The following is a 10,000-nucleotide window of genomic DNA, read 5'->3' as shown; positions in this document are numbered from 1 at the left end:
GGTCACGTTCCCTATTGGTGGGTGAACAATCCAACACTTGGTGACTTCTGCTTCACAATGATTGGAAGAGCCGACATCAAAGGATCAAAAAGCAACGTCGCTATGAACGCTTGGCTGCCACAAGCCAGTTATCCCTGTGGTAACTTTTCTGACACCTCTAGCTTCAAATTCCGAAGGACTAAAGGATCGAGAGGCCACACTTTCACGGTTCATATTTGATAGAACAAGAGCACCTTTTGACCAACACAAAATTCTTTTCTGGCTATCAACTTGTCATGGTACCTCTTGGTTTTCTCCTTATAAATTCTGGAATTTTCATATGCCTCTAGACGTAACTCTTCCAACTCTTGCAATTGAAGCCTTCTTTGCTCTCCAGCTGAGTCATAGTGCAAATTACAAGCCTTCACTGCCCAGTATGCCTTGTGCTCTATCTCCACTGGTAAATGGCAAGCTTTGCCAAAGATTATTCTGTAAGGAGACATGTCCAAGGGTGCTTTGAATGCAGTCCTGTGTGCCCACAAGGCATCATCTAGCCTGCGGCTCCAATCTTTTTTGTGTGGTTGCACAACTCTTTCAAGTATTTTCTTAATTTCTCTGTTGGAGAGCTCGGCCTGGCCATTCGTTTGCGGGTGGTAAGCTGTGGAAACTTTGTGCAGAACTCCATATTTTCTCAGCAAAACTGCCATTGTGTTGTTGCAAAAATGACTTCCTTGGTCACTAATGATGGCACATGGGATGCCAAACCTGCAAAATAAGTTGGAGCGAACAAATTCTGCAACAACTCTAGCATCATTAGTCTCGGTAGCTTTAGCTTCTACCCACTTTGAAACATAGTCAATAGCAAGTAAAATGTACAAGAAACCAAAGGAAGAGGGAAAGGGGCCCATGAAGTCAATACCCCAGACATCAAAGATGTCACAGTATAGGATAGGTTGCTGAGGCATTTCCTGTCTCTTGGTGATAATTCCTCCTGACTTTTGGCAGCTCTCACAGACAGAATATGTTCGCCAAGAGTCTTTGAAAATGGAGGGCCAGTACAATCCTGAGTCCAACACCTTTCTTGCTGTTCTTTGAGGTCTAAGGTGTCCTCCCACAACCGAATTGTGGCAAAACTGCAATATGGATGGGATCTCTTCATCAAGGACGCATCTTCTGATTACTTGATCATTACAGAACTTCCATAAGTAAGGGTCATCCCAAACATAGTGCTTGGCATCGCTCTTGATCTTGTCCCTTTGAATTTTTGATGCATTTGTAGGGAAAACTCTTGCAACCAAAAAATTAACCAAATCAGCATACCAAGGTATATGTGATGTGCACAACTCTAAGAGTTGTTCATCAGGGAAATCATCCTTGAGGGGAATGAGTTCAGGGACTCCCTCTATTATGCTTAAATGGTCTGCTACCAAGTTTTGTGCTCCACTTCTGTCTTTAATCTCCAAGTCAAATTCTTGAAGTAAGAGCATCCACCTTATTAGCCTGGGTTTAGAATCTATCTTTTTTTAGCAAAAACTTCAAAGCAGAATGATCAGTGAACACCACAACTTTTGATCCTAACAGATATGATCTGAATTTATCTAATGCAAACACTATGGCCAACAATTCCTTTTCAGCTGTGGTGTAATTGGATTGTGCAGTGTCTAAGGTCCTAGAAGCATAATAAATAACATGAGGGACCTTACCAACCCGCTGTGCAAGGACAGCTCCCACTGCATAATTTGAGGCATCACACATCAGCTCAAAGGGTATTGACCAATCTGGAGGTTGGATAATTGGTGTGGTGGTTAAGGCTTCTTTAAGGAAGTTGAAAGCCTCCTTGCAGTCCTCATCAAATTTGAATTCAGCATCTTTTTGCAGCAGCTTCGAAAGAGGAATTGCAATCTTGGAGAAATTCTGGATGAACCTCCTGTAAAATCCTGCATGGCCCAAAAAAGAACGAATCTCCCTCACGCATGAGGGGTAAGGAAGCTGTGAAATGACATCCAATTTTGCAGGATTGATAGTCATATTTTAATACATCTTTCTCTCTATGTTTTCGATTTAATTGGGTCTTTTTAGTATATTATTTTGATGTGTTAGTTTAGATTTGTGTTGGTAAGTCATTTAGGATTTAAATTTAAATCTTTCTTAATTCCCGCCATAAATTCTTGTTTTGACACAGTTTCTTGAAAGGACCATATCTGGAGCTACACTACTCGGAATTGGACAAAATTGGTGTCCTTGGAAAGATAAGAGAGAGATATACAACTTCTATGTTGCAAGAAAATCCCAGTTCGAACATCTTCAGGCCCAAAACTGCGTCACAATGTTGCGGTCCTGCAATGAATTTTTCAGAATTTGGTTTTATTGTTGACATTACTTAATTAGGGTTTTAGGAACCTCGTTAGGAAGCTGGGCCTTAATTAAGCCCAATTATTTTGTCTTTAAATAGGGTTTATGATTTCACGTGGGGATATTCTTCCCTCTTTTTTACCTTAATTTTCAGAATTTTAAGTAAAAAGCTTTCGTAAGGATTCCTCTCGTCTCCCTCTCTTTTATTTTCGGAAACTTCATCCCCTTCTCTAATTGGTCGAGCAACATGATTATGAAGCAAGGCTAATTCATCAACCGGTTCAAGGTTTCAAAAACTACATTGCATTCGAGTTTCAAAATAGGTTTTATCGAATTCCTCCTTTCCTTCCTCTTTTCTAATTAGGTTAATTACGTTTTTCATGATATGGAATTTTCGTTGCATCCTAAATAGGAAGAATAGGTTAATTTCAGATTTGAACTAATTGGATTCACCTGATTTAATCAATCAATTGTTCTAAATTTTGTTAAAGCATTGGGTTTGCGATTGCGGTTCTTATTTTGATGGAATTCATAATCTAGATTTAGATTTTAGGGTTGTTGATGCGCATTGAATTAGTGTGATTAGAAATTCGTTGGGATCATATTTGTGTGAACGACGAGAATTGCATTGTAGGGATTGAGATCTTGAATTGGTTGAATTTCATAATCCTTAATTTTCGTTTTTGTTATTTTGTCGTTTAAATTCAAAACAAATCCTCCCCCAATCTAATTTGAAATTGCATGATGGAACTAAAAATAAAATGCATTTTATGTCCTTGAGAGATGACCTAGGTTTGCTTCTTGTATTGCACAAATTTTTGAGAAAATCTAGCTTGTTTGATACCATTGCGACGTGGTTATCAAGGATCAACCTTAATACCTTTTTCAGAGATTATATGGCCTAGAACTACACCCTGCTCTACCATGAAATGGCATTTCTCAAAGTTAAGTACGAGGTTAGTTTCAATACACCTCTTCAAGACTTTTTCTAAATTGACTAAACATGCATGAAAAGATGTGCCATAAACTGTGAAGTCATCCATGAAGACCTCTATGCAATGCTCCACTAAATCAAAAAAAATACTCAACATGCATCTCTGGAATGTTCCAGGAGCATTACATAGGCCAAAAGGCATTCTTCGATAAGCGAAGGTGCCAAAGGGACATGTAAATGTGGTTTTCTCCTGGTCTTGAGGGGCAATACAAATTTGAAAATAACCAGAGTAACCATCTAAAAAGAAATAGTGGGATTTACCTGCCAATCTTTCAAGCATTTGATCGATGAAGGGTAGTGGGAAGTGGTCTTTCCTTGTTGCCTGGTTCAGCCGCCTGTTGTCTATGCAGACTCTCCAGCTGTTCTGGACTCTGGTAGGTATCATTTCATTCTTCTCATTCCTGACCACAGTAAGTCCAGATTTCTTTGGGACCACTTGCACAGGGCTAACCCGGGTGCTATCAGAGATTGGGTATATGATCCTAGCTTGAAGCAACTTGGTGACTTCCTTCTTCACCACATCTAGGATGATGGGATTCACCCTCCTTTGAGGTTGTCTCACCGGTTTAGCATCCTCTTCCAACAAAATTCTATGCATGCACATGGAGGGGCTAATTCCTGGTATATCAGCAAGTGTCCACCCAATGGCTTTTTTGTGCTTTTTGATCACTTCTAGCAACTTCTCCTCTTGATCACTATCAAGCTTGGTGGAGATGATAACTGGGAGCTTCTCATTTGGTTCCAAATAGACATATTTCAAATTCTCCGGTAGAGGCTTTAACTCTAATGTGGGAGGTTGCTCTATAAAGGGAAGTTATTTAGCATTTTCTTTTGACAAAATTTCTGCAACATTCAAATCAAAGGGGTTAGATTTAACTGTATTTGCTAAATTCAATACTTCACATTCTACCCCTATGGAATTATCAACTTCATCAACACTAAAAATTTCAGAACTTTCATTCAAATAATCAAAATTTTCAGCACAAGTATCATACAAAGAATTTTCATATGATTCACAAACAAAAGCATCTACACAATGGGAAAAATTAAAGAAAGAATTTCTCAAAATTTCGGTCCAGCTCTCATCCACTAATGCATTAAATACATCAATATGGAAGACAGAATGTTCTTCAATCGGATGTTTCATGGCATCCAATATGTTGAAGCACACAATGTTCACCCCAAATTCCATGGTGAGTAAACCGACATGTACATCAATCTTCGTTCTTCCAGTCTTCAAGAACGGTCTTCCCAAAATGATCGGTGCAGAATTTTTGAGTGACTCTTCTTCTTGCATGTCAAGGATGTAGAAGTCAGCTGGGAATATGAGGTCATTCACCTTCACTAACACATCTTCAACAAGTCCAGCTGGATGTGTTGTGCTTCTATTGGCCAACTGAATTACTACACCTGTGGGCTGCAAGGGACCAAGAGATAGAGAAGAAAAAATAGACAATGGCATAACATTAATGGATGCTCCTAGATCTAACATTGCATTGTCTATCCTATTATTACCAATGATGCATGGAATAGTAAATGTTCCTGGGTCTTTACACTTCTCAGGCATTGTGGTTCTCTGTTTCTCAAAAAGTACAGAAACATTCCTACCCATGTTGACTCTCTCATTACCCTTCAGACGCCTTCTATGTGTACACAAATCTTTCAAGAACTTGGCATACTTGGGTATTTGTTTAATTGCCTCCAGCAAGGGTATGTTTACCTCAACCTTTCTGAAGGTGTCCAAGATTTCTTTGTCACTCTCCTCAGCTTTCTTACTGGGTTTGATGACCATAACCCTTTGAGGAAAAGGTGGTGGAATTGCCCTTTCAGCTTCTTCTACCACTTCTTGAGTGGTGGGTGCATTTTCTTCCTCCCTTTCATCAACCAAGGGGCGTGGGATCTCCTTTTCCCTAGGCATTTCAGGCTCTTGCATTATCTTCCCAGACCGTAGTGTAATTGAACTGACATTCTTTGGGTTTGTGACTGTCTGTGTTGGGAGGTTGCCTGAACCTTGGAACTGAATTTGATTTATAGAGGAAGCCAACTGTCCCACTTGGTTCTCAATTGTTCTGATACTGGCCTCTGTTCGCTATTGAAAATTAATGTTGCTCATGGCCATCTGCTTCACAAGCTCCTCCAATGAAGGCTCATTCTTCTGACAGGAAGAGGCTTGGGATAAGGACACTTGCTGCTGTTGGTGAGGTTGTTGCCCATGTTGTTGATCATTCCATTGGCGTGGCTGATGTGGCCTGCCTTGACCAGCTTGGTAGTTGTTGCTTTGCCGATTTTGCTCGTTGGAATTTCCTCCCCACCTCAAGTTTGGATGATTTCTCTAGCCCGGGTTATACCGGTTTGAAGAAAGATCCCAGTTTGGTTGTTGCTGCGACTGCTGAAAAGGAAATTTGTTAGTGTAAATATTTGCAACATAGGCTTGGGGGTTACCTTCAGGAGTGTCTGACTCCTGCAATTTAGGGCAGTTGTCTGTGTAATGATCCGAAGCTGAGCGTATTCAGCAAAGCGTAGCTGGAATTGGTGGTGGAGGTGTTGTAGTGACAACACTTTTTTGCATTGCAGCTAATTGCTTTACCATGGAGGCTAGCTCATCAATCTTGTGCTCCAATTTGTTTGGTTCTGTAGCTTGAACTTCATGCACACCTCTAGTAACACAGGAATTCTGTCTAGTTGCAAATTGCTGGGAGTTGGCAGCCATGTTTTCTATCAAGTTCCTGGCTGCCACAGGGGTCTTGTCTACCAAGGCTCCTCCACTCGCTGCATCGATCATACTCCTATCCATTGGGTGTAATCCCTCATAGAAGTACTGGATCAGTAATTGATCGCTAATTTGGTGGTGGGGGCAGCTGGCACATAGTCTTTTAAACCTCTCCCAGTATTCATAGAGAGTTTCTCTTTTTAGCTGCCTAATTCCACAAATTTCCTTTCTTATGGATGCAGCTCGGGAGGCTGGAAAGAACTTCTCTAGAAAGAGTCTTTTGAGGTTGTCCCAACTTGTAATAGATCCGGGAGGAAGGTAGTAGATCCAATCCTTCGCGGTGCCCATTAATGAGAAAGGAAAAGCCTTCAATTTGACATGCTCCTCCAGAACACCTTGAGGTCTCATGGTGGAACATACAATGTGAAACTCCTTCAAGTGTTTGTGAGGGTCTTCACCTGCAAAACCATGGAATTTAGGTAGAAGGTGAATTAGTCCAGTTTTCAAAACAAAAAGGGTGTCCACATCTGGATATTGGATGCACAATGTTTGGTATGCGACATCCGGTGCAGCTAGCTCCTTAAGAGTCCTCTCATCACCTGCCATTGCTCCAAAACTAGAGTTAAGTGAAAATGGAGAAGAGTAAACAGAATTTGGTGTCACAAATTGCAAAGATGCAGTAGGTGATGATGATGATTCAGAGTGTTCAGAGTGATCCCTATGTGTCCTAATGTTCCTATGAAAAGTCCTATCAATCTCCTGGTCTAATGGATACAAATCCCCAGGGTTTGATCGGGTCATGCACTAGATATCAACTAACTAAATTGAAAGCAAATTGAGTAAATGAAATAACAAGAATAGTTTAAAATCTCTTTGCAGAATTATGCAGCAAAAGTGCAGAAAAACAGAGTAATATGTAGCAAAATGAGTGCAGAAAATTGAAAGTGAGTAATTGAAAAATTGCAGCACTTGAATGAAGAAAATGATGTAGAAAATCTTGCAACAACAATGCAGAAACAGATCACAAAATTCGTATGACTTTCAACACAACACAAAAACTCAAAATGAAACAAGCACACTAACATGCAAGACACAAAAACAGAGTACCAAGCATGTTCAACATAAGTTCAGCACCAAAAATATCCCTGGCAACGGCGCCAATTTGATGAAACGAATTTAGCTACTCGTTATGCACAAAGATTGTCGTTAATCCTCATCAAATATGCAAAGAAATGAATACAGTACTAGGGTGTTATCATAGGTCGTCTCTAAGGAATTTTTGGTTGGGAACATACATCGAACAAGTGTAAACATGGATTTTAAAGCAAGTAAAATGGGGGGGATTTTTGTTAATTTCCAGATTTAAATCAAGGACGAAATGTGAATTAATGAAATTCAATCAATTAAAATGAGTAATTCCTAGTCAATCAATGAGTTCTATCCTTATTCTTTCAAATGATTCAATAATCCCCTTTCTTTCCCTTGAATTAAGTTAATCTAACAAGCGAAAATTAACTTTAACATCCCAATTAAAATTAAGCATCTTAATGGGCTCCAATCTCTATCCCTAAGATTAAGCAACCTCAAAGATTAATAAAAATTAAGCAATTTTGAATTAGAATTTCGTTGGGTAATTTAGGGTTCATTAAGCAATGTTCTCTTCATGCAAATTCCATTTCATTCAAAGATTGGGGTCAATAAATTCAAGGAAAGAAAGATTTATATTGCAATTAATCCCAAGAATTCAAGATTCATTTGCATTGACTAGGAATTACAAGGAAGTTTAGCCCTCCATGTGGATGGGCTTCACAAATGAATGAAAGAAATGCAAGAATGTAAGCAGCATTAATGTAAATTCAACAAAAATCAAAAGGGAAATTGGAAATTAAAACCTATAGAGGACCCTTGGCTGTCACCCAAGACTCCAATGTTCTGGGAAATTGTCTCAATTTGGCAAAGGAAAAATGTGTAAAAAGTGTGAAAACTCCCGTACCCTAATTCCTAAAACCTATTTATATTGGATGCCATGTCAGCAAAGTGTCCACTTTTTGCTTTGAAAGTGTCCACTTTGGGCCAAAAGAGTGTCCATGCGCAATTCACGTAAGTTTTTCAATTCTCTGGAGTTGCCATTATTGGACTTGAAAGTGGCAACTTCGGATGCGCGTAGCCACTTTGAAAGGCAATAGTGGCCACGCGCAACATGCTTCCGAAAGTGGCGTCCTGAGCTTCCTGGAGTTGCTACTATTGGACTTGAAAGTGGCTACTTTGGATGCGCATAGCCACTATGAAAGGCAATAGTGGCCACGCGCAAAATGCTTCCAAAATGGCGTCCCTGGAGCTCTCTGGAGTTGCCACTTTTGGACTTGAAAGTGGCTACTTTGGAACCTTTAATGCCTAGACTTGCTGTAGTTGCCACATTTGCTCCTAAAAGTGGCTACTTTGGGGGCAACTTTCATCCAAGGGCCAAGATATCTCAGAATTAACTTGGGGACTCTGTAAAATTATCAAGATAATTAAAATTACAATCTATATCTATGTAATTAAATGAAAATTAACCAAAAATTAATAAACCTATGATATTTACTCAAAATGTGATTTCTATATTATTTGCACTATCTAAGTCCATTTTTCCCATCAAGGAGCACCAAAAAGGCAAGTAAAAATATAATAAAAGGTGGATTCATCAATATTCGTAGTGGAAATAAGAATCAAATGAGCTTTTAACCTTTTGTTCCACACGAGATTTCTGTTCTCGTTGAGCTCATCCTAGGACACCTGCGTTATCTTTTAACAGATGTGTCGCCCCAGCCAAACTCCTCACCTGACAATGTCTTCCGCCCGGATCGACCAACCGAAGTCGACCTTGGGTCCAAAAAGAGGGGCAGCGCCCCGCTTCCGATTCACGGAATAAGTAAAATAACTTTAAAAGTAGTGGTATTTCACTTTCGCTGTTTCCAGCTCCCACTTATCCTACACCTCTCAAGTCATTTCCCAAAGTCGGACTAGAGTCAAGCTTAACAGGGTCTTCTTTCCTCGCTGATTCCGCCAAGCTCGTTCCCTTGGCTGTGAATTGCGCATGGACACTCTTTTGGCCCAAAGTGGACACTTTCAAAGCAAAAAGTGGACACTTTGCTGACATGGCATCCAATATAAATAGGTTTTAGGAATTAGGGTACGGGAGTTTTCACACTTTTTACACATTTTTCCTTTGCCAAATTGAGACAATTTCCCAGAACATTGGAGTCTTGGGTGACAGCCAAGGGTCCTCTATAGGTTTTAATTTCCAATTTCCCTTTTGATTTTTGTTGAATTTACATTAATGTTGCCTACGTTCTTGCATTTCTTTCTTTCATTTGTGAAGCCCATCCACATGGAGGGCTAAACTTCCTTGTAATTCCTAGTCAATGCAAATGAATCTTGAATTCTTGGGATTAATTGCAATATAAATCTTTCTTTTCTTGAATTTATTGACCCCAATCTTTGAATGAAATGGAATTTGCATGAAGGGAACATTGCTTAATGAACCCTAAATTACCCAACGAAATTCTAATTCAAAATTGCTTAATTTTGATTAATCTTTGAGGTTGCTTAATCTTAGGAATAGAGATTGGAGCCCATTAAAATGCTTAATTTTAATTGGGATGTTAAAGTTAATTTTCGCTTGTTTGATTAACTTAATTCAAGGGAAAGAAAGGGGATTATTGAATCATTTGAAAGAATAAGGATAGAACTCATTGATTGACTAGGAATTACTCATTTTAATTGATTGAATTTCATTAATTCACATTTCGTCCTTGATTTAAATCTGGAAATTAACAAAAATCCCCCCCATTTTACTTGCTTTAAAATCCATGTTTACACTTGTTCGATGTATGTTCCCAACCAAAAATTCCTTGGAGACGACCTATGATAACACCCTAGTACTGTATTCATTTCTTTGCATATTTGATGAGGATTAACGACAA

Source organism: Abrus precatorius, unplaced genomic scaffold, assembly GCF_003935025.1.
Source record: "Abrus precatorius isolate BTA unplaced genomic scaffold, Abrus_2018 Scaffold1, whole genome shotgun sequence".
Lineage (NCBI taxonomy): Eukaryota > Viridiplantae > Streptophyta > Magnoliopsida > Fabales > Fabaceae > Abrus > Abrus precatorius.
The sequence above is the reverse complement of the archived record's forward strand: the minus strand, read 5'-3'. Positions refer to the sequence as shown.